This window comes from Ostrinia nubilalis, chromosome 9, assembly GCF_963855985.1.
Source record: "Ostrinia nubilalis chromosome 9, ilOstNubi1.1, whole genome shotgun sequence".
NCBI lineage: Eukaryota > Metazoa > Arthropoda > Insecta > Lepidoptera > Crambidae > Ostrinia > Ostrinia nubilalis.
This window is the reverse complement of record NC_087096.1, coordinates 4801607-4826079: the sequence shown is the minus strand read 5'-3', so window position 1 is coordinate 4826079 and position 24473 is coordinate 4801607. Positions and strand designations below refer to the sequence as shown.

The window sequence follows — 24473 nt, the reverse complement described above, 5'->3', positions numbered from 1 at the left end:
TCATTTGTTATTACATGACCAAGATAAGTGACTTCCTTTCTGAGGAACTCACACTTATCTGGTTGTAGTTTTAAATTGAATTTCCGAAGTTTGTGGAATACTGACGCTAAATTATTTACGTGTGAGTTTAAATCTGGTGAATAAATGACAATATCATCAAGGTAAACGAAGCATTGTATACCATTGAGTCCGGATAGGGCGGTATTCATTAATCGCTGAAAGGTTGAAGGTGCGTTTTTGAGGCCGAAGGGCATTCTGGTGAACTCGTAATGCCCTTGAGGAATATTGAATGCTGTTTTGGGCGCATCGTTTTCATTTAATTTAATTTGATGGAAACCTGAGGCTAGGTCTAAGGTTGAGAAATATTTGCTATTTCCAAGTTGATCTAATATTTCATTAATTTGAGGTAGGGGATATGTATCACCAATGGTAATATCGTTCAATTTTCTATAATCGACAACGACGCGCCATTTGCGTTGTCCGGATGCATCGAGCTTTTTGGGGACCACCCATATAGGGGATGACCATGGAGAATTGGAAGGTTTGATGATTCCATCATTGAGCATCTTATTGATTTGAGTATCAACTTCTGATTTGTGACATTCTGGGAATCTGTACGATTTGACGTGAATAGGATTTTGAGAAGTTGTCGTGATATCATGTTTTATAGCGTCAGTATAGGTAAGTTTTTCGTTAGGAAGATGAAAAATATCTGAATACGTAGAGCAGATTTCATGAAGAGCTTCAATTTCTTCTTTATTCATATGAGATGTACGGAGGAGTTGTAGAACTTTTTGAGTCCGTTCGAAACAGTCATAGGAATTGGAGAATTGAGAATTAATTGGTTCGACATTGTCTTTGATAGGTTCTTCCAAGGGAGTAAGTTTTAGTTTCAGGTTCGAGTTAACGGTTGTTGGGTTTTCGGATGTATTCAAAATTGAAATATTGATTCTGTGATTTTGTTTTACTTTTGTTACACAATTTGCAACAAACAATTGGTCAGAAATATGTTGGTCAAGAACAAGTCCTTCTTTTACATCTGGATTTAATACGGAACATTCAATGACGGTTTCTGATCGTGGTGGAATCACGTACACGGGGTCATTGAAGTAAAGATTCAAATTGAATTGATTGATCATAAGGATATTTTTGTTGTAATTAATATTACATTTTAAATTGCTGAGGAAATCGTTTCCAATGATTCCATCGTAGGGGAGGTGAATATCTTTAACTATGTGGAATTTGTAATTAATATAATTACAAGGGATTTTATCAGACAAATAAAGAGTTAAATTTAGATGTCCAAGAGTTGGAGTTGGTTTTTCTACAGGATCAATTCCTTTGATCTGAATAGGTTCTCTGATTATTTTGGGTCGATTTAGAATTGAAGTTCTTTTCAAAAGACTGATGGAAGAACCTGTAGGGTAATTCAAGTGCAATCTGTCATTTCAATCTATTCTATTTGTCATTTAGCTTGTTTAATCTGTGCTGAATAAAGTGCACAATATTTAAGCAGGATATGGTTGCACGCGGATTTTTAGAGAGTTAAATCTTTTGGCCAATAGAAAACGTCATAATAGTTATTATATGAACTGGGATTGGTCAATGACTTTTGAAATTAAAATCCGATGGCCTGAAAAAATCGGTTATCCAACAAACGTCAGTTACGCGCAAGGAGGTTTAGCTATTTATCCATCGAAGTTAATAAGGGAGAAGACATAAGACTAATTTTATTATTTGCCTGCCGCGACCCGGTTTTTACGAACAATGACGATGACGAACGATGAACCAGTAATGAGGAGCACACTTAGCAATGCTTCCAGGTTGCGCCTCGGTATCAATTAAGTAACATTTTCCGTTAAGTTTACTTTATGGCCAACTAAAGGACTTTTGCCGTCTCCATGGACAAACTCGAAGTATGATAACTACAGTCATTGTCAAAATTTTGCACTGCCATTGCCGCTGGATACCATATATCGCTACTATATTCATAGATAATAGACTTTCAGTTAATCGTCAAAATTGACATTGTTTTTTAAATAACAACAAATGGTATGAATTTTTAAATGTGATATTTTTATAAAGGTAAGTCCCTAAAACAACATTTGATAGCCTATTTTCTTTCGTTGGCATCTAAGTTCCTGTTTTCTACATATATGTTACTACTACCTATTGGATAAGTAACTAAGAACTTTGTCGTTTATTCCATGTGAACAAAATCCCTAAAAGCCCATTTGTAATAATATTCTTACTAAACACTGCTGAAAAAGGACTAAACTTCTGAGCTATGAACGTATAATCCAGTAGCATTAAGTAAGTAGGTACGTATAGCGACGTTGGAACTTGATATAGGAGTTAGCTGTTTTATATTTTTTTTCACAGCAGAAATCTTTATCTTTGATCTTAATATCTGATCGTACGTATTGTCTTTTAAAATATTACATTTGCCTAAATAAAAATAACCGACCTGCTGCTTATGTAAATTATAATTATTTATAACCCTACTTACAATGCATAACAATCATAATTAGGTATTATAACCCTACTTAACAATGCATAACAATCATAAGATAGTTTGGCGTATAAAGTAGGTAGGTAGGTACCTACTATCTAGGCCGAAGGTGGAAGCGATCGACCCGGAAATATTCTCAACCATCTCAACTATCATAATATGTATTTAGAACAGTCCCTCCTTACCAATGATATTATAGATAATACCATTGCTCCTTACCATCAATGCAATCGAGCAGACAAAGGACATTGATAAAAATCGCCCTAAGATTTTCAAAGACTTAGTATGTACCATAATTTTATGTATATTTTATTTATTTACTTGCAAGTGTCCAAACCTATCGGACAAGTTGCAGTTCGAAAAAATATTTTAAAAGTATTTAAACGAAATCAAAGTCACCGACATATTGACAGAGCAGAGACAGAGATGCGCTTTTTTAATTCGATTTAAGTAAATAATGGTATGATCGATTAGACTAGAGTCTAATCATTAGACCTTTAGACGGGCGCAGATCCGCCGCGCCCGCAGCGCTTCAGTGGATTATTGCATTTTATGTATATTTAATCACATTTATTTACCTACATTTACATATTTACTCTTTTCTTTAAGTGTAGACACTGTTTATGCATAAGTCCACTATTGCATGCCGTGGCAACCTATAATTAAGGCAGCACTTAGATTAAGTTAAATACGTTGTAAATATTGATTGTCTTCCAGTGTATGTCTTGTTGGTTGTCCTATTAAATAAATAAAATAAATATTTATAGCAACACAATGTTTAAAAATAAAATTTTTCAAAAACGATCAATTTAATCGATTATGTCTATTCTAAATGGACATCCCTATTTGTTAGTCAAATTGTCATTCACTCGCATCACCTTTTCTCTCTCACTCACTCTTGCTGTGTTGCTGTCTTGCTTGATCCTTCTTTGTGATTCGTTTGTGTTTTAGCTTTTATTTTCGGAACTTTATTAACTACAAACTTGGCTATTCAAACGGACTCTGATTGATTGCAATAACGACATACTCAGCCTGGGATTTACTGTTTTTGTGTGGCTCGGCCAAGGCTCGGCTGGTGGTTCTATGGTGTTAGAAAATGAGCAACTTAATTATACACAACAATGGGCAGCACCTCGATCGGTAAGTACCTACATTTTGCTCTGCAATCTTATGAATAAGTACTAGCCTTGCCAAACTTCTGAATTGCCATTCTCATGGCGGGTTGTCTTGAAATTAATGTTCCGCTATTATCTGTGGTTCAACCCTGGACAGTGTGGACAGCCAGGCCCGATTCGATTGTAAGAAACTAGTCGATGGTACAGCGCAATGGAGGCATGAGCGAAACAACAATTATGTTGACAATCCAGCTGGTTTTGGTGTAAATCTAAGGAATTATTTACTTTGACACTATCTCCCTGCTCTCAATGAAAGCTTGTTTTGTTTTGTTTTTTGGAACTAAGACTACTAGATTATTATTTTTTGTAACTAAGTTTGTAACACGTCATAATTAATTATTATAACAACAATGCTTATTTACTAAAGCTGTTTAACCCTACCCTCTGACCCAAAATTCTACTAACAGCACATAATATTGAATTATCATTTTTTTTATGGTTTGCGGCTCAATTTATTCAACGCACAGGAGTATGTGTGGCATGGCATGCAATGAATCTATTTATTTTTACAGGTTACAGCTCATGATCTTATATGCACAACATGTTGGACCCAAGCCCAAGATACAACACAAATGCATCTACTTCAAATCTTAGCAGAAAATGTGTGCTTTGCAGTAGAACACTAGAGCCTAGAACACGTTCACATCAGCTCATGTCCCTGAGAACTAACACTCAACATCATATTAACATCAGGAACATAATTGTGGAACGACTAACTCCATTAGAGGTAATGCACGCTAAAGTCCTTATTTAATAAAATGTTATTGGCTATACAATCAGTCTAATTCTTGTAAAGTTATTGGTTTCTGTAAATTAATACTAAAATAAAATAATTTAAGTGCGGGACATTAAAAAACTGATAATTTTTTTAAACTTATTTCTAATTATTATTATTTTTAAACAGGTTACTGCAAATGACTACATCTGTGGGGCTTGTCACTCATTATTGCAAAGAGATACCACACCTACTTCACAAGACTCTCCAGATATGCCAACCGGTGCCCCGGTAGGTCACCAACAAGTTTGTGTTGGATGTGGTTGTTCATTATTGCGAACTTGAAGTCATTGTTTGGATACAGAGAATAATCAAGATATATTAAACATTGTTCGAAATTGGATTCAACCCAGAGAGGTAAGAGCCCTGCCAGTTTTATAATACATAAAAATAATTATGCCGGTTTATTATAATAATAAAAAAGGTTTTTTCCGAATCAGCCTTCCCATCCTTCAACTCCTTCCATTGCTTTCAATCTGCCACTACTCTCATCCATACAGGTTATACAGGGTGGAAACGATAAGTGATCTCACTCGATTATTTCTAAACTACACAAGATATCGAAAAACTGGTTACTCATCCTGAAAGTGCTTCACGAGCTCTTTCTAACGGTATCAGTAAATAGTTACAGAATTAACTGGATCTATCCGAAAATTCAATGTTTTCAGCCTCCATACTAAATGTATGCCAGCCACACAATATTAAAAGTGTTATAGATCACTTATCGTTTCCACCCTGTATAATACAAATAGACTTATGCACGTTTTCACCATCAATCCCTAATTTTTAAGTAACCCCTATGAACACAAAATTCCTGTTATGTGTTACCATAGGGGTCACTTAAAAATTAGGGATTAATGGTGAAAACGGGCATTATATTATTAAAATATTGCAATATTATTACTTACATAATATTAAACATAATTTTTACTATTATAAAGCCAGTTAAAAATTCCCTGAGCCAAATAAACTCAGTAAAGTTTTATTTATACTTCCTGCTTAACAACAGACTACTCTTTTAAACTACCACTATTCTCACTCTCAATCCTCGTTCCTCATTCATCCCTTTCGTTTCCTCCATAGACCAATCATTCCTCATCATTCAGCGTTCAAATCATAAATTATCTTTCATCACTCATCTTACTATTCCGTTACACACAAAAGTCGTTAATCCTATATAAATATTGCTCTTCTTATTGTTGAACTGTGAATCTGATGTTTTATTTTATTTTCAGATTCGTCCTTCAGATCTTCTTTGCCATAGATACTATCAGAGAGCACGAATTACTACAGTTGGTGCTTATTTAATGAAGCTGAGGACCGGTGATTCAGATGACAGAATAGCTACATTACTTGGCATTTCAAGGAGTACTCTTACAAAATATGTAATGAAAGCACGCAGTATGATGGAGGAACATTTTGTACCAGCACATTTAGGGTTACAACATATTAGTAGAGAGGAAGTAGCCCAAAGAAACCTTTATGTTCCAGTCTCTTTTCGGGAAGCCAGGAAACGATTTACCACAAAGAAAGGCTATTGTCATCATGGATGGTACATACATACATTTATGTGCAAAAAAGTAGCAATTATGCATACCAAAAAAAAAACTTATTCCCTAAGTATACAAATATCGGAATCTCGTTAAACCATTTATGGTACTTTGTTGTGATGGCGACATCATTGATGTATTGGGCCCATATTTAATAGAAAATGTAGAACATGACCATTAATAAATAATAAGTACCTACATACGTATTTTCATTTATACCTACATAACTGCCTACTTACCCTTGGGTCGGAATAAAGATATTTTTGGATTTAAATGTAAGTAAAATATATTAACTTCTTTTTAAAAAATGTTTGGCTTTTCCGTAGGCATTCCTATTTTTCCAATACGCAAAGTTCTATTTGCTGCTATTCATACGGTTTGACAAAGGGGTTCTTTATCGATCTACGATTTAAAGTGTAATTAAGACGTCTCTCCTACATATCTATACCTACTTATAATAAATCTGTAGAGAGGTCAATTCTGTACATGAAATATAATTTTCAAAATAACTATCAGGGGGTGATACTGATGCCAAAAATGCAATCAGTAAAATTTTTGTCTGTCTGTCTGTCCGTCTGTATGTTCCTTATAGAAACAAAAACTACTCGACGGATTTTAACGAAACTTGGTACAATTATTCTTCATACTCCTGGGCAGGTTATAGTATACTTAGGAATTCTCACGGGAACAGGAATTAGCGGGAAAATCCTTTTGTATGAAAAATCTAAACCGCTTAAGTTAGACGCTTTAAATTTCGCACGTAGGTACTTTAGTAAACTAATTCCCACGGGAACGGGAATTCGCATTATTATACATATAATTCTTGACAATAAATAGTTTTATTAGCAACTAGCGGCCGCCCGCGACTTCGTACGCGTGGATCCCGTTTTACCCCCTTCATCTATCTTACGCGGTTTAGATTTTTTCGTTCAAATGTTTTTTCCCGTTCACGTGGGAATTTTGCAATATCCTGTTGTAACTAAGCTTTAAGTTTATTAAGATACCTACATGTCAAATTTCAAGCGTCTAACTAAAGCGGTTTAGATTTTTCATACAAAGGGATTTTCCCACGAATTCCAGTTCCCGTGGGAATTAGTTTACAAAAGTACCTACGTGCGAAATTTAAAGCGTCTAACTTAAGCGGTTTAGATTTTTCATACAAAAGGATTTTCCCGCTAATTCCTGTTCCCGTGGGAATTCCTAAGTATACTAACTATAACCTGCCCAGGAGTATGAAGAATAATTGTACCAAGTTTCGTTAAAATCCGTCGAGTAGTTTTTGTTTCTATAAGGAACATACAGACAGACAGACAGACAAAAATTTTACTGATTGCATTTTTGGCATCAGTATCACCCCCTGATAGTTATTTTGAAAATATATTTCATGTACAGAGTTGACCTCTCTACAGATTTATTATAAGTACCTATAGAAGATAGAAAATGGAAATGTACTTCTGTTATGCTAATAACCTCAAAATCTGAAGCATTTTTCCTATTGTAACGAATCTCCCGCTTATCCGTGCTTTAAGTATCTAGGTACACTAATATTATAAAGAGGAAAACTTTGTTTGTTTGGTTGTAATGAATAGACTCAAAAACTATTGGACCGTTTTTATTAAATTCTTTCACCATTCGAAAGCTACATTATCCACGAGTAACAGGCTAAATTTTATTTTGGAAAATAATAGGGTTCCGTAAAATATGTAGGTACCTAATGTAGGCCACGCGCGCGAAGCCGCGAGCGAAAAGCTAGTGGAGTATAAGGTGACAATCGTTAAGTAATTTCACATATAAAAATCATTATTTCATTGCTTGGGGGTCTTGGGGCGAACGATGTATGGACGCAGAACAATATCCTTTATTTTCAAATTTAAGCAAAAAGCATTATGTGGTTATAAAATACCTATGCTTATTTGCACCTAGTTTATCAATCACCATGTTAATTCCATGCTTTCTATCCAGTCGACTGCTCTAACGACAAGGGTGGGCAGTCGTTGAGATGACAGCGCGAAAATCGTCGGCATCCACTAATTATGACCCTTATGTACCACTATATTGACAAAGTTCTCCGTCTTCGTACGCGATATTGGAAATTTGGCATCTACCATCGGCTGATCTGACATTAGGCGTAGTCTGGCTTTGATATTCAATTTTCAACTGTATTACCTTGACAATCAGTTCAAAATTGATTACTAGAAAATTATTTGACAGACGATTTCTACTCTCGACAAATGCATTTGAATTAGCCCACTGAGTCAACTAGTAGACATAGAGGTATATCAGATACTGATGTTTGGATTAGCACATGTGGTAACGATTTTTTTGTAGGATCAGTTAGGATTTCGTAGACTTCTTTGTTTGTATCCTTACAGGATTTAGGAATTGTGGGTATATATTTTTCTGTTTTGATATTTGAATGGACACTTGTTTGGGGCTGGTTACCCGTGTGGTCCTGGATTTTGGAGAATTGGACACTTGCTTGGGGCTGGTTACCCGTGTGGTCCTGGATTTTGGAGGATTGGACACTTGCTTGGGGCTGGTTACCCGTGTGGTCCTGGATTTTGTAGGATTGGACACTTGCTTGGGGCTGGTTACCCGTGTGGTCCTGGATTTTGGAGGATTGGACACTTGCTTGGGGCTGGTTACCCGTGTGGTCCTGGATTTTGTAGGATTGGACACTTGCTTGGGGCTGGTTAGGATTTTGATTGGGATTTTGAATATTATTTATTGTGGGTCTAAATAAATTATTTCCCGTATTGTTAAATCGGGGACGCGGTGATGGCCCGGCCACAGGAGCAGGATTATGGCGGGTCATCAATTTTTGGATCTTTTCTTCTGAAATGGCTAGGTTTACGGCTTCATTTAATGTTGCGGGTTCTTTCATTCTGATAATATTTGAGATTTTGGGTGTTAATCCCAGAAGGAAGGTATGGAGAGCTAAATCTTCCATTGCAGCGATTTTTCCGACTAATTCTTTTGATTTTTTATTGGATAGTGTGATTTCTGTTAATAATTTTGAAAGGCAAGTTTCAATCCGTAACCCGAATTGATTAACGGGCTCAGAATTTGACTGCCTACATTCCTGTAATTCAGCAAGGAGGTGAGTGTAGTGCTTCTTTTCTCCGAATTGGGTTTTCAGGAATTCACTGAGCTGGTCCCAACTGTCGAAGTCTTTTATAGAGCAAGCTACCTCAGCCTTGCCTTCGAGCTGGCTCAATATATATTTAAATAAAATCGGCTTTTGTGTTGAATGTGCGAGAGAGTTGGCATTATTGCAGTTACTTAGAAATGAATTTAGATTTTCGCGTTTTCCGTCGAATGGTTTAATAAATTTGAACAAAACTGATATGTCTAATTTCTCCTCTGACGTTTCGGTTTCTGGTTTTGGCGGCATTTTTAATTTAATGTATTACTGAATTGATGAATATTATTTATGAAATATTTTAACTTGCTGAAAACAATGAACACGACAAAAAATAATATAAGAGCACAATAATTGAATGATTACGTAAAATTCACGAGGAAAATCTGTAATAAAAACCGACACACAAACAAAATAAATTTACGAAGAGACCCTGTATAAAAATATTGTTTAATTTAGCCACCTGGTTTGAAGACACTGCGAGCGGCGAGTACAGCGATAACGAAGGTATGTGAATGCGTGGGCGCCGGACGAGGCGACGCTTGTTTTGACTAACACTTACTTACAGGAACAGATATTAATTAAGTACAAAGTTTAATTTAATATGTTGTTACTCTAATGAATAATGTTAATGCTATGATATAGTTATTTTTCTAAAAATTATTCACTGGATGTTGTTGAATTTATCACTGAATTAGGTCTTGAACCGAAGTAAATAAAAAGTTGTTTTAACTCACAGGATGATGCACTTCATTTTACGATGCACTAAACGGGATTCGAAGTGTTGACCTTGGAACTGGAACACTGTAGTTGAACTCGTTGACACTGGACACGTAGACACGACTTGCAGAGCAGGATACAGCGGGATATAGAAGAGCGATGCGCGACCACTGGAGAGCCGGGATAATTTCGGCTTTGGATGAACCGGGATACTTCCGGCCTCTGGATGATGATGAGTCCAAACCGGGATGACGACGATGATGATGATGACGGACACTGGGCTATGATAGTTCGGGTGATGACGATGTTGGATGCGTGGCACTGCTGATTATTTTTGCACACTTGGAGACGTCCTTGAGATGTACTTTTACATCCCTTCTCGCTGACACCAATGTTATGACGGGATATTAAAATGTCTTTTTAAAAAACAATTATTTTTTATTAACTGAAATACGTTTACTTTAAACACAGAATTTACTTAGAATATCCGAACTGACTCTATTTTGAATGCCCGAAAGTTAGAGGTCCTTACTGGATGGATGCCCGGTCTGAACTGCGCCTCCGAACTGGAGGTTCAGGCTCGCTGCATCGTGAAAATGCTGACTCTGCAGGTTAGGATGGCAATACAGCAGTTTAGCCAACATTTTCAAGGTGTAACAGTACGCTCGACCGATGTACGCGACAGACGTCAGCGTAGGAGGAAATCAAGCCTAAACCCACCTACGGCCTACAACAACTTTAAGTAGGTACTATGTAGTCATGTAGTGAGTCCGCAAAAGCTTTAGTCAACCCAAAAAACATTCTTCAGCTGAGTGGATTGCTAAAACTTGAACTTTTCATGGCTGGTAAAATTAAGCTCTAGGCATTGATCTTGAAATATTTCAGCCATATTACGTCCACTGCTGAACATAGCCTCCCTCAATGATTTCCACGAAGACCGGTTGGTAGCGGCCTGCATCCAGCGCCTTCCTGCTACCTTTATGAGGTCGTCGATCCACCATGTGTGTGGACGACGTGGACGTCCTACGCTGCGCTTTCCGTTTTCTTTAATAAATATAAATTATGAAAACTATGATTGCGAACCTAGCAAAGTTATTCGAGCCTAAATATCCATTTCCCGGTATTTTTAAGGTACGGCGAACCCTAAAAAACCAATACTCAATAGTCAGTCTATTAAAAACCAGACCAATACATGGCATATACCATGAATGTCACCACAGACCGAATGCCAAAAAGGAGCATGCGATTCCTATTCATTTTTCATACTACTAGTAACGCCTTTGAGTCCACATTTCGACGCGAGCGCCTGCATTCCGCGTGTTTTTTTTTCCGCGTACATTTTTAATATCGGGCGCGACAGTCTCGCTGGACGGCGATGTCATACCATCGCGTACCTACAAGGGTGCTATGTTGGAACCACTCGAATGTATGTGCTCTAACGACACACTTGAATTTAGGCGAGAATAGGTTGTAGTCAGCAGAGTTTGTTTATTTTGAAAAACTAACTAAAGGCAGTTGCTCTGAATTGAAAAAACAAAATTATTCTAATCAGGATATTAGTCTATGAGGGAAGATTCATTTAACATTCGTAACACTCCCATTGATAAAATATTAGACATCACATTATCGGGCCAAATCAGTATTTTTTTTTTTTGTTAGTGAGTGTTATTGAGATACACATGCAATGGTAGCTAGTGGAGTACTCCAATTGCAGTGCAGTGATTTAGTTTGTGAATTATGATGATTGTAATTTGTTAGTTCCTTAAGTTTGGTTAAATTCTTTTAGGTGATCGACTATATGGGCAATGTAGGCTTTGAAGCTTTTTGCTGTGTCTTCTTTTCTAATTATGTCTGGTAGATTATATGGGTTGATATTTAGCAAGCGGGATGTCATTTCATGGTTATATCGGGCTGAAGCAAATCTAGGGCACTGTGTTAAGAGGTGTTTCCAAGTTTGTGGAGGCCAAATCAGTATTGTAAACTGTTTTAGTAGCCTCTAACAAAAAAACATCAAAACATGAAACATTGCAACTGCTCGATTTTAATGTATTTCTGTCGGCAACACTAAAATATGCAGAAGTTTGTCCTAAATAACCTACTAATGCTGTAACGGCCAGCTGAAATTGTTTTTAATAAAGTACGACGTTCTCGAGCGATGCTATAATTAAGGTGCTTTTCCTGTCCCACGCGGCTGCGGCTGCTCTATATGGATAGCGGAGTCTCCGCGATGACTCCTGTTTATAATGAAAGTATGAAACAACAATCGCGACCCCTCTTACTTTTAATCCCTAAAGTCACAGTCTCAATTACGCGGAGTCCTACGTCAGACAGACTCGGCAAAATACTGAATATATTTACGATCATTTATGAACGAACAAATAACACTGAAAACATAATTGGAGATTGGAAAATGATTGTCATATCGGGGATCCGATTTTGGGAATTAAGAATCACAGTCAAAGTATATTATACACTAGCTTTTGCCCGCGGTTCCACCCGCGTGAAATTTGGTTTGTCACAGATCGTTATAAATTATAGCCTATATGTTATTCTGGGTTATAAACAATAATACTGTAAAGTTTCACCAAAATCCGTTCAGTAGTTTTTGCGTGAAAGAGTAACAAACATGTTAACAACCAGACATCCATACAAACTTTAGCATTTATAATATTAGTAGGATATTTAGCCACAGTAAGGCCTAAGTAAGCACTTTAATTAAAAATCTCGCATATCCCTTGCACGCCTCAAAACTATGTAAACTTTTAATCTTCTTCTATAGTGTTGTAATATTTTGTGATCCACCTAAACATCTGAAGTGATTCAATCGGACTGAAACCAAACTAGGACCAAACAAAGTCGCACAAAGTGATTAGGGCGTAAGCAAACCTAGGTATAAAGCTTTTTGTACAACCCTCAACGATAACGAGGTCGCCAGGATAAAATGAAAACTATGCTAGAGGCATCATTTATTGATGATCAAGCAATTTCGTACCTGATGGGCGTGCATTTCATTCATTTTCATTTGAAAGAAACAAATGTTAGCGCGTGCTAAAAGAGCACAGCGCCACCTGTTATCCCAATTAAGAAATAGTTTTTGCTTACGTTTGTTCTTGGTGGGCTTGCTTTTACACACAAACTTATACACCTTTCAAAAGAATCCACGGGCTATCTGTCTTATTAGGAGTTGTATCTAATTAAAGGAGATACTCGTACATCTTAATTTAATATCTTAACAACCTAATCATAATTGCTTAATTTTTCCACAAAATAATTTTCCAGGCATTCTTTTCATTATCACCTCCGCCTTTATGAAGAGCTATTTTAATTGGGGTGAATAACTGAGAGAATTTTAATTATGGGGGGAAATATTTGTCACCTTTCAAGAAGGTAATCTTTTGAATTCCATCTATTGAATGTAATAGGGATAAAAACTCGGAAGGAATTATTTAAAAATGTATCAAAGTAGCTTTTTATACATTGGAACTAAGTAGGTATGTAGCTGAATTTCTTCAAAAAAGGTAATACAGAACGTTAAAAGTAATAAAGTAAGAGTACCTTTAATAATCCGTATGAAATATTAATGAACATTTGGAACAGGTTGAAATATTAACAAAATAATACCTATTAAGTACCGTGCCGTGTGGGGACGGCCGTAAAAGAATACTTTTCCCCACCGCCAACAGGAGGCGTGTCGTAAGAGGCGACAAACTCCTGTAGCACCGGACGGGCAGCAGCGTCTGCGTGCGAAACCAAGCAAAAAAACTGCGATCGCCAACCCGCCTGCCAAGCGTGGCGATTAGGGCAAAACCCTCCAAATGGTGGTAAAAACAAAAAAACGGCCCCTAGTCCCCGGCGGCCCCACTATCCCGGACCACGGTAGCGGTCACGGTAACGGTGGGGCAAGGGGTGCGAAGAATCCCCGGGGGATGCCAGGCTACCAACACCGACGACCTCTGGCCCTGGCAACCTATAACGCTCGCACACTGCGTACAGACGTGAAGCTAATGGAACTCGAGGAAGAGTTGAGCAGGTTACGGTGGGATATCGTAGGATTATGTGAAGTCCGAAGAGAGGGGGAGGACACCATAATTCTTAAATCCGGAAACCTGCTCTATTTCCGGGAGGGCGACCAGCAGTCCCAGGGTGGTGTCGGGTTTATCGTCCACAAGTCCCTTGTCAACAACGTGGTCCAGATCGAGAGTGTTTCGGCGAGGGTAGTGTACCTGATACTCAGAATCACCAAACGGTATTCGCTGAAGGTCATACAGGTATACGCACCGACCACGGAACACCCCGACGACGAAGTGGAGACCATGTATGAGGATATTTCCAGAGCCATACATGGCTCCCGGTCCCATTTTACCGTTGTGATGGGGGACTTCAACGCGAAGCTAGGTAAACGAAGCGATAATGAGCCGAAAGTGGGGCAATTTGGGTACGGAGAGAGGAACGCACGTGGCCAACTGCTGGCTGGCTTTATGGAGAAGGAGGGCCTCTTTATGATGAACTCCTTCTTCAGAAAGCCAAAACAGCGAAAGTGGACATGGCTGCATCCCAATGGCGCTACAAAAAATGAGATAGACTTCATCTTGTCGACGAAGAAGCATATATTCAATGATGTCTCTGTGATCAATTCGGTCAAAACAGGAAGCGATCACCGAATGGTAAGAGGCACATTGAATATCAGACCCAAGCTCGAGAGATGTCGACTGATGAAGTCTACGCTCCGCCCAGCGCCCATCCAACTCCAAAACCCCGAAAGCTTTCAGCTCGAGTTGCAAAATCGTTTCGAATGCCTAGGAGACTGCGAAAATGTGGACAAATACAATGACAGGTTCGTGGAAATTGTCCAAACGACTGGGTCTAAGTTCTTTAAAACCCGTCGTTCAAAAGGAACCAAAAAGATCTCTGACCTCACCAATCAACTCATGGAAGAGAGACGGAACTTGGTTCTGCAGTCCTCTGAAGATGCTGCTCAGTATCGGCGCCTTAACAGACAGATCTCCAAGTCTTTGACTCGCGACCTACGCCAATTTAATACAGACCGTATTAAAGAGGCGATTGAGCGAAACAAGGGCTCTAAAGTGTTCGCAAGAGATCTGTCTGTTGGCCAAAGTCAACTGACCAAGCTGAAGACAGAGGATGGCAGAGCCATTTCGTCGGGGCCGGAGATATTGGAAGAGGTCGAGAAGTTCTACGGACAATTATACACGAGTGTACGTGCACCTGTCACAAATCTAGCCGAAGACCCAAGAGCTAGACTGACCCGACACTATACCGAAGATATCCCGGACGTCAGTCTGTACGAGATTAGAATGGCTCTCAAACAGCTGAAGAACAACAAGGCACCGGGTGATGATGGAATCACGGCTGAGCTTTTGAAGGCAGGCGGAACGCCGGTACTGAGGGCTCTTCAGAAGCTGTTCAATTCCGTCACCCTCGAAGGAAAAACGCCTACGACATGGCACAGAAGTGTGGTGGTACTCTTCTTCAAAAAAGGTGACAAAACCTTATTGAAGAATTATAGACCCATCTCACTTCTGAGCCATGTCTACAAGCTGTTTTCAAGAGTCATTACGAATCGTCTCGCTCGCAGGCTCGACGACTTCCAGCCTCCCGAACAAGCCGGTTTCCGAAAAGGCTTTAGTACCATAGACCACATACATACGCTAAGGCAGATTATACAGAAGACCGAGGAGTATAATCAACCACTTTGCCTGGCGTTTGTGGATTATGAGAAAGCCTTCGATTCGGTCGAGACCTGGGCAGTGCTACAGTCTCTCCAAAGGTGCCAAATTGACTATCGATATATCGAAGTGTTGAGGGGTTTGTACAAAAACGCCACAATGTCGGTCCGCCTTCAGGATCGGGATTCGAAACCTATCCAGTTGCAGCGAGGGGTAAGACAGGGAGACGTCATATCTCCAAAACTGTTTACCACCGCCCTGGAAGATGTCTTCAAGCTTCTGGACTGGAACGGATTTGGCATAAATATCAACGGCGAGTACATCACCCACCTTCGATTCGCGGACGATATCGTAGTCATGGCTGAGACCTTGGAGGATCTAGGCACAATGCTCGATGGCCTCAGTAGAGCCTCTCAACAAGTGGGCCTCAGAATGAACATGGACAAGACAAAAATCATGTCTAATGTCCGTGTTGCACCCACTCCTCTGAAGGTTGGAGACTCTACACTCGAAGTTGTCGACAATTATGTATACCTGGGACAAACAGTCCAGTTAGGTAGGTCCAACTTCGAGAAAGAGGTCAATCGTCGAATCCAACTCGGATGGGCAGCGTTCGGGAAGCTTCGCCATATACTCATGTCCGAAATACCGCAGTGTCTCAAGACGAAAGTCTTCGAACAGTGTGTGTTGCCAGTGTTGACATATGGATCCGAAACGTGGTCGCTTACTATGGGCCTCATAAGAAGGCTCAAGGTCACCCAAAGGGCGATGGAGCGGGCTATGCTCGGAGTTTCCCTGCGTGATCGAATCAGAAATGAGGAGATCCGTAGGAGAACCAAAGTAACCGACATAGCTCGCAGAATTGCTAAAATCAAGTGGCAGTGGGCGGGGCACATAGCTCGTAGAGACGATGGCCGTTGGGGCAGGAAAGTTCTCGAGTGGCGACCACGGGCTGGAAAACGTAGCGTGGGCAGGCCTCCTACTAGGTGGACCGACGATCTGGTAAGGGTCGCGGGAAGAGCCTGGATGCGGGCAGCGCAGGACCGTTCATTGTGGAAAACCTTGGGGGAGGCCTTTGTCCAGCAGTGGACGTCATTTGGCTGAAACGAACCTATTAAGTAATGTTAAGGATGCGCAAAGAAGCGCACCTTAACATGTTTTTGTTCTTGAGTTTCCCAAATTAGTACCTGTCTCAGTAATCATTAACTTAATACGCACATTCATAGTTAAAAGTACTTAGGTAAGTACGTATTAAACTCCAAAAATGGCGCCATAATACTAATATCAAGTTTATATCCTACATACGACAAAACATAAAATTATTCTTTTAAAACATCAAAGGAGCACTCCAATTGATTACCCCTAGCAACACATCGGGTATTTGGCGAAGCTGTCACTTGAAAAAATGATACGAAACCATCGCGAAGCGTAACAACAAAATGGGGAAAACGTGTATTGTGCTGTATTTCATTGGGATCGCCTATTCACCCAAATGTTCTGTACTATCACATTGGAAGTTCGTGCAGTGGGCTCTCTTTCTTGTCACGAAAAAGCTAAATAATATATAAAATACGGAAAACGCAGCGTGGGTCTTCCACCCACAAGGTAAACTGTCTTTGCGCTGGAGTCGCTACCGAACGAACGATGTGGAAATCATTAGGTGAGGCCTATACTCAGCAGCGGACGTCATGTGGCTAAAATGATGATGATGTCATAATTTTAACTTGTAAGACCGAGGTCAACTAAAGCACAAAAATGCGAACATCAGGCCTTCCTAGCGAGTCGGGCAAGCTTCAGGAGTGGAGGCCAAATCCTCCAGTGCTTCTGGTAAGTTAGGAAGAGAGCAACTCCTGCAGTGAAGACTATATGATCTGATGATGATGATACACTCTTGAAGAAATGATCGCTCCGAATTCCAAGTATAATTCAGTTCAACCTACTTAATCATGCGTAGTGTAAACGGTTCATAATTACTCATAACATATCAACTTGAAACTTTGCAAGGGATTTAATGTCATCATCATCATCATCATTTCAGCCATTGGACGTCCACTGCTGAACATAGGCCTCCCCCAATGCTTTCCACGTTGATCGATTGGTAGCGGCTTGCATCCAGCGCTTCCCTGCTACCTTTACGATGTCGTCGGTCCACCTTGTAGGTGGACGTTCCACGCTGCCACGGATTTAATGTGATATTATGTTTTTGTTTGGTGTCAGAGCTAACCTAATAATAAGGGTAGATAAATTAGAAGACTCGGTAGCGGTTTCTCATTAATTCAGTTAATTGTGTTGGTAAGAAAAAAGTGGAACAGGAAAGATAGTAGGTATGTACATTTTTTAAACAAGATTGTAGTGAACCTACTGTAAAACCTATACGTTTATTTATACACTAGTTTCAGATGTGAATGAACGCGACTGAAATTCAGCTGAAATCTGTCTAGTGTCATAGAAATAACGGTAATCAACAAACAATATTGGATATCATAAATGAATAACATCCATCTACAGTCCCGCTTTTATCCTCAATCTTTGAAATACTTTCCTAATCTTTCGGACTGGCCGACTCGTGATCTGGAGAACGCGGGTTCGAATCCCGCCGCCGCACGACTATTGTGGCCACTCGTGACACAAGCATATTTAGCTTAGGACGAGGGGCTAACGGGACTATTAGTAATTTGTGCAATATCTTTATAAAAATAAAAGAAAAAATATTGGCCTCCACAACCTCTTTGGCTAGCGTGGGGAAGTAGGCCAAATGCTCCATTTGCCTCGGGTATTAGAGAGGGTAGTGCACCTGCAGTGGAGACTGAATGACTTGATGATGACGAAATCCCCAACCCGTCTGGCCAGCGCGCAGCGTGGGCAGTATATGCCAAATACTCCATTTACCTCTGGTACATTAGAGGGTCATGCTTCTGCAGTGGAGACTAAAGCCCGTATTCACAAACGATACATGCTTAAGTGAAGCAGCAAATCGAACGCACAGCTCTGTGATTGGTTCGTGTGTCACCCTGTGCGTCCACGCGCACTGTGAGATCTCATAGTAATGTTTGTGAATACGGGCGTAATTTCGTAAATTACCTGATGAAATACTTTACAGATTATTAAAATATGAGTACTTCTGGTCCTAACCCAGTGGTTCATAGTATGCCAGACTGTTCCTCGGGAAACCTAACCGATTATGTATGGCATATTGTGTCATAGTATGATATGTAGTTACAAAACTTCATTATAATAATTATAGCCAAGTTCGAGGATTCTTAGAATCTGTTATACCTATGAAATACGGAACCACGCATCTATACGTGTTTGTGAGTACACGTGCGTTTCCTGCCCGCCTTCCTGACTTATTGCCTTAATTATAAATACCTCAGCAGCGAGTGGCGCCCCCTCGTGGCGGAATTACGCAACGTAAGCTTTTCCTTTTTCTTAATATCGTTAGGGACTGCGATCACTGCCCCGGTGGTAGGAAAATGCCTACCCTTGGCGAATATTCGGCAATACACACGTGGTTAGTTAATATGTGGGGCACATCAGCTAATTATATGGTTTGGAGCAAGAGATTTACTTAAAAAAGACTTAATTCAAGGTTTTTTTTCGAATCCGACTGTTACCTTATGCGTGAATTACTCCTAGGCCAGTAAAATTCAATGCTAGATTCCATATAATATATCGTCATTAATACTTCATGATAAGAGGGATTACTATTGTGAACAGCTAAAAAGATACAATACTTAGCCAAAAAATTCTGGCAACGTAGAAAATGTAAATAAAAACGCTGACGCAATTTTGTATTTGTTTTGGTACTTTAGCCAATCTAACCACACTTACAATTTCAATTCCCATACAAAAACTTTATTGTATTTAAGCAATAAAGCACCAGAATTTTTAAATTGATCCCATTCGATTCAAACAGGGTTTGTTACACAAAATGTGATTTTTAAAAGCCGAAACTATAGAAAAATACTGAATTGTACAGACGACACATCAAATCAGACATTTTTGTTGCAAAATCGCCCGTATTACCTCTGAATAAGATGCCAATGTGAAGCTTTATGTGCCGTCGTTCGTACAAGCGTAGACTCAAAATAATTCGCTCTCATATTTTACGTTCGTTCTTCGAGCGTGACAACGCATACGGAGTGCAGAGTTGTGTTCTATACATTTGTCGAACACGTGCTAACTAATATGGCTACAAAATTCAGAGTTTTGGAACATTTTGAATTATCCCAGGAGATTTTGCTTATTATATGACGAGAAGTTTGGAGCAGTGGTTGAGAAAGAAGTGACAAAGACGGTGACAGAAGTCTAGAATTCAATCTTCGCACCTACAAAAATTTGTACGCTTTAGCTAGTTTTTTCAGTTCGCGTGAAGTTTTAGTCTAACACGTGGCATTAGAAACTTTGTGTCGATTTATTGCAATATTTACCCTTTGAGTAAGCATTAGGACGTCCACCCACAAGGTGGACCGACGACCTCGTAAAGGTAGCAGGAAGGTGCTGGATGCAGGCCGCCACCAACTGGCCATTGTGGAAATCATTGGGGAGGCGTATGTTCAGCAGCAGACGTCCTATAGCTGAAATGATGATAATGGTGATGATGATCATGATGAAGCATTAAATGTAAGTGTACAAATACTCTAGTAAAAGTAAATAAAGGTGAAATCAAAAACTACTTAAACGCTAACCAATAGCTATCTAATACTAAAGTCAGCATTTGCGTTTGTAACATTCAAACCTTTCACTGTACCTAATATAAAAATATTTCAAAGCAAGTATTCAATTCCCCTTCATACAGGGTGAGCATTGAAAGCTATTTTTGCATTAAAGCTATTCGAATACGAAATCGTTTCTAATGCAGCATCAATTTCGAACGGCTCGCTCAACTAAAGGAATCTACACACCATACCCGCTGACTTTCCGGCGGCTTGAAGTAGCTGGCTTTATTTCAATAGAATCGTGTCGACGCGACGACTTGAACTGAACAGTAAGAAATTATAGGTTAACGAGTGAGGGTGTGACTCGTTGGGAACTAGCGACCAAAAAGTTCGCAATACGTATTTGTTACAATAATTGGAATAAGGTTGTGTTGTCGACTTTAGATAACATGTCTGCGACTTGCGTAAGTAAGTGCTTATTTGCCCGCCGACACTCCAGAAATACAACACGCGGCTGTGTATTGTCTAGTGACTGATAGGCCTCAGCCTCGAGTTTAGCGGGCAGCGGGGCGGGAGCGGCGGCGGCGCGGGAGCGGCAGGATCTTATGCGTAAAATCAAATAGACCGGTTGCGTTGCGGGCCTGCGTTGCCCGCCCCGCTCCCGCGCCGCCGCCGCTCCCGCCCCGCTGCCCGCTAAACTCGAGGCTGAGGCCATAGCCGATAGCATCTGCCAAAAAAGTTGCTAATATCGCGCTGCCAAAATTTTCCAATTTCAACGAGATACTTACATATATGAGCTGCAAAAATAATTGCAAATAAATTATTAGAATTTAAAATGAAGTCGCCGACTAACCGCTGACCTAGCGAATCGGCGGGTCGGCAAGTTTGGTGTGTAGACTCTATTATAACGGCTCGCTCAACCTAGAGATGACATGTGTAACGAGACGCCATTATGCGTTTCCAGTTTCCACCACTTGTAAAAGTAGATGGGCGAGCACTTGCGTAAAATCTCTTTTAGGATTTTATTAAGATAACATTGGGGATGTGAAATTTTCAGTGTCCGGCACGGAAAGAATTTTCCTAGGAGATATCGACGATGATAGCAAATAACAGAAGAAAGTTTTGAATGCTCGTGATCGTTGTTTGTTTCAAGTGAAATCAACAAGATCAAAAAATAAAAAACTTACCAACCGAATTGAGAACCTCCTCCTTTTTTGGAGTCGGTTAATAAATACGTATTTTATCCTTCTTCATTTCATTATGAATGCACAGAAATAAACTACTTGGGCTAGGCAGAAAATGTTAAAAAAGTCATTCATTACCTATCTAAGTCATATTAATTCACCGTAAAAATTCAATGATATTTTTAAATACCATGCTTTTCAAATAACCCTCCTTCTCTGCAGTCGGGTAAATATACAGCCAGATTATTAACCAGGATAATATGGAAACTATGGAACGATGAGTGAACATTCATAAAGGGAAGATGAATATCCTCCTCCGACATAATAAATGGTCGCGCTCAAAACGCAAATACGGAAACGTAAAGACAAATTCTACACTGAAAATATTATTCTTTGGTCTGAATAGAAATAGGTCAAATCTAACAAAAATAAGGAGTAAGTATTAGGTATTCGGGTAGAGTCATCGCAAACGTTCGTATTTCTCCACTACGAGGAAGCTCTTGTTAATCTACACTCATAAAATGTTTCTATGGATCAAGATGTTTTTACAAATATTTGATCATCCTGTAATGTGGGAATTTTAAAATAATTCACAACACTTACAAAGAAAATTAATTTTGTTTATTCATTGTAACATTGCATAGTTAGTTAATACTATATTGTGGGATATTGTGGGTAAGTTGGCCGAGATAAGGTGGTTTGGCTTGCTGTGCAGAGCGGTACTGCCCTGGTGATGATGAATCCTTGGCAGGACAACGACGTAGGGTATGCTCGCCAGATCGAAGCTCGTACAGTGAACCCTATAACAACCAGACTCGGTTAGGACACATAAAATTATGGTCCATGTATGCCAACTTTATAGCCGACCTGCGGTCACAATGATTCAACCTACTTATTGTTGTTTGTCTGTGGCGGCATACATAGATCGGAACGGAGATTAATAAGGTTTTGAATATTAATAAACTAGTAGGTAGCATTAGCAAAATCAATTAATGAGGTGGTGGATGATACTTTCTTTAAATCGTGAAACATTATAATTATTGTTTATGTTGTGGCTAAATCAAATAAATCAATGAGGAAGCGTTGTAACCATGATTTCAATCCAATGATCTAGTAAGTACGCCATCTTGACTAGCTATGTGCGTCCTCGGCTGATGCAATAATTTAAACAAGCAAAATCATCCTTTCTAAACCACTATACAAACTAAATATAATATTGTTCACACTTACCCAATAAGTGGGGGATACACACGCACAGAGTTTATTATTAATCTTTCTTTGGATACGGCAAATAAATTTAAAGTAAAAATTAGGGACGTTACGACGAAAGTTTGACAGCACGGACGACAATAACGCTGCGTCTACTCAACTCCGACGTCCCGAGCGAATGAAATCACAGATTAGAGAGTATGTCTAAAGACAGATAGGAAACGGCCCTAGTATTGGTTAAACGATAAACAAACTGGTACCGAGCTAGATTGTCCAGTAGGTGGCGCTGAATACAATATGGCGTCTGCCGCCCACAGATTAAATATACCTGTCATACTTTTTTATGATCCGTTCCTTTTCATGTATTGCGGTTAAAAATAAAACTATTGAAGTATCAAATGAAACTTTATTGATGAAATATAACATGAAATATTTTGTTTACGAAAATCAATAAGCATTAAAACTATTGGATTTTAAAAGATTACAGTTACTGTTGTGATTACAGTAGGTACATTGTTTTAGTTTTTACATAATGTACTCACGGCTTGACATTTGTATGTAACTCATACAAAACAAGTTGCGTTATGACTTATAGTAAAATAGTTTTTAATGTTCTCCATAAATTCACACGTTCACTCTCACTTTGGTTATAGCCACTGTAAGCAGGCCAGATCTACACGTTTCTCACCACCTGTAAAATATATGAAATATTTGTAAATTAAGAGCAAAAAGATGCGCATGTCACCGTAAGACTGTAATCTCCTACATCATCTACATTCTACACTAATATTATAAAGAGTACAGCAGATGAACAAGTGATCTGTCTTATCTACCATACCTATCTTACTGTCTGTTTTGTTTCTAGATTTGCACTACTTTGTTAAATAAAATTAATTTACCTTGTCAAATGTGTACTTGTCAATCAATTACATGTACATTCACAGAATCTGGATTCCACCAATCTGTAATTAAATAATTAACTTTTATTTGATCCTAGTCGAAAAGCGTCAGAGGATAGTGTTAGAATCATTTTGAGGGTGTTTTAAATTTTAAAGATACTTACCAAAAATGTTCTTATCAACAGAAGTTAATATTCATCTAATACAAATCTTCCTAATTTAATGCATTTATGTCATGGCATAACTTGCAAATGAAATGAGTTCATCGTTTGTAATCAAGCATTCTTGGTCTGGTTTTATTGCTTATATAGGTTTCTTCTAAACTTATTTGAATAGGAAGTAAAGGTTGGTTCATCTGGATTTTAAGTAACAGTTGACAATAATGATCAGCACCGGTGATTCCATAGCAAGCACTTTTATTGTAATTGCAACTTAACACCTTATAAGTTCGATATTAACCTGAAACAAATAGGTACTTAGATTCACTGTATAAAACACGTATCATCATTCACTGTGTCCTGCAATCTATGCCTGCAATGTACCTACGTGTATTGTATTTTGGGTCCAAACTCCAAAGTATGTTGTTACTCCATGAAACGATCCATATTTAGTTTCCATTGATTTAAATGGAGTTATGAATGATATTGTAATGAAGATTTAATCCTTTGTGTGGTTCAATACTTGATAAAACATGATGTTGCTGCAAGCTGCAATAACCTTTCTCGAGTGGATATCTTACTTGAGAGAAATTTCTTCTTAACAAACATCAATCCTGTTATGAATATTAAGTTTTGTAAGGTATTCACATAAAAGTAATGTGACACAATATATTGTTTAAAGTGGGTATCCACATTTCTGTTTGTCCAGTGCTCTCGCCAGTCGAATAATAAACGCAGTATAGAACGCACGACGGGTCTTTTATTTATCAGTGGCGAACGAGGACGGTAAAAAAAATATGGCGG

General features: G+C 38.9%; 3 long non-coding RNA genes across 3 annotated transcripts; 1 reads left to right on the top strand and 2 right to left on the bottom strand.

Moving 5' to 3' along the window:
- Positions 1 to 3420: 3420 nt before the first annotated feature.
- On the top strand, positions 3421 to 6193 carry LOC135074459 (uncharacterized). The gene is made up of 4 exons (XR_010257849.1): positions 3421 to 3652; positions 4200 to 4414; positions 4592 to 4819; positions 5698 to 6193. It is a non-coding gene; the product is annotated as an uncharacterized LOC135074459 (long non-coding RNA).
- Positions 6194 to 22002: 15809 nt separating this feature from the next.
- On the bottom strand, positions 22003 to 22791 carry LOC135074933 (uncharacterized). Its single transcript, XR_010257920.1, has 2 exons — positions 22634 to 22791; positions 22003 to 22203 (listed from the first exon to the last, which is right to left on the bottom strand). It is a non-coding gene; the product is annotated as an uncharacterized LOC135074933 (long non-coding RNA).
- Positions 22792 to 22998: 207 nt separating this feature from the next.
- LOC135074934 (uncharacterized) lies at positions 22999 to 24278 on the bottom strand. Its single transcript, XR_010257921.1, has 4 exons — positions 24058 to 24278; positions 23676 to 23970; positions 23512 to 23574; positions 22999 to 23303 (listed from the first exon to the last, which is right to left on the bottom strand). It is a non-coding gene; the product is annotated as an uncharacterized LOC135074934 (long non-coding RNA).
- Positions 24279 to 24473: the final 195 nt, after the last annotated feature.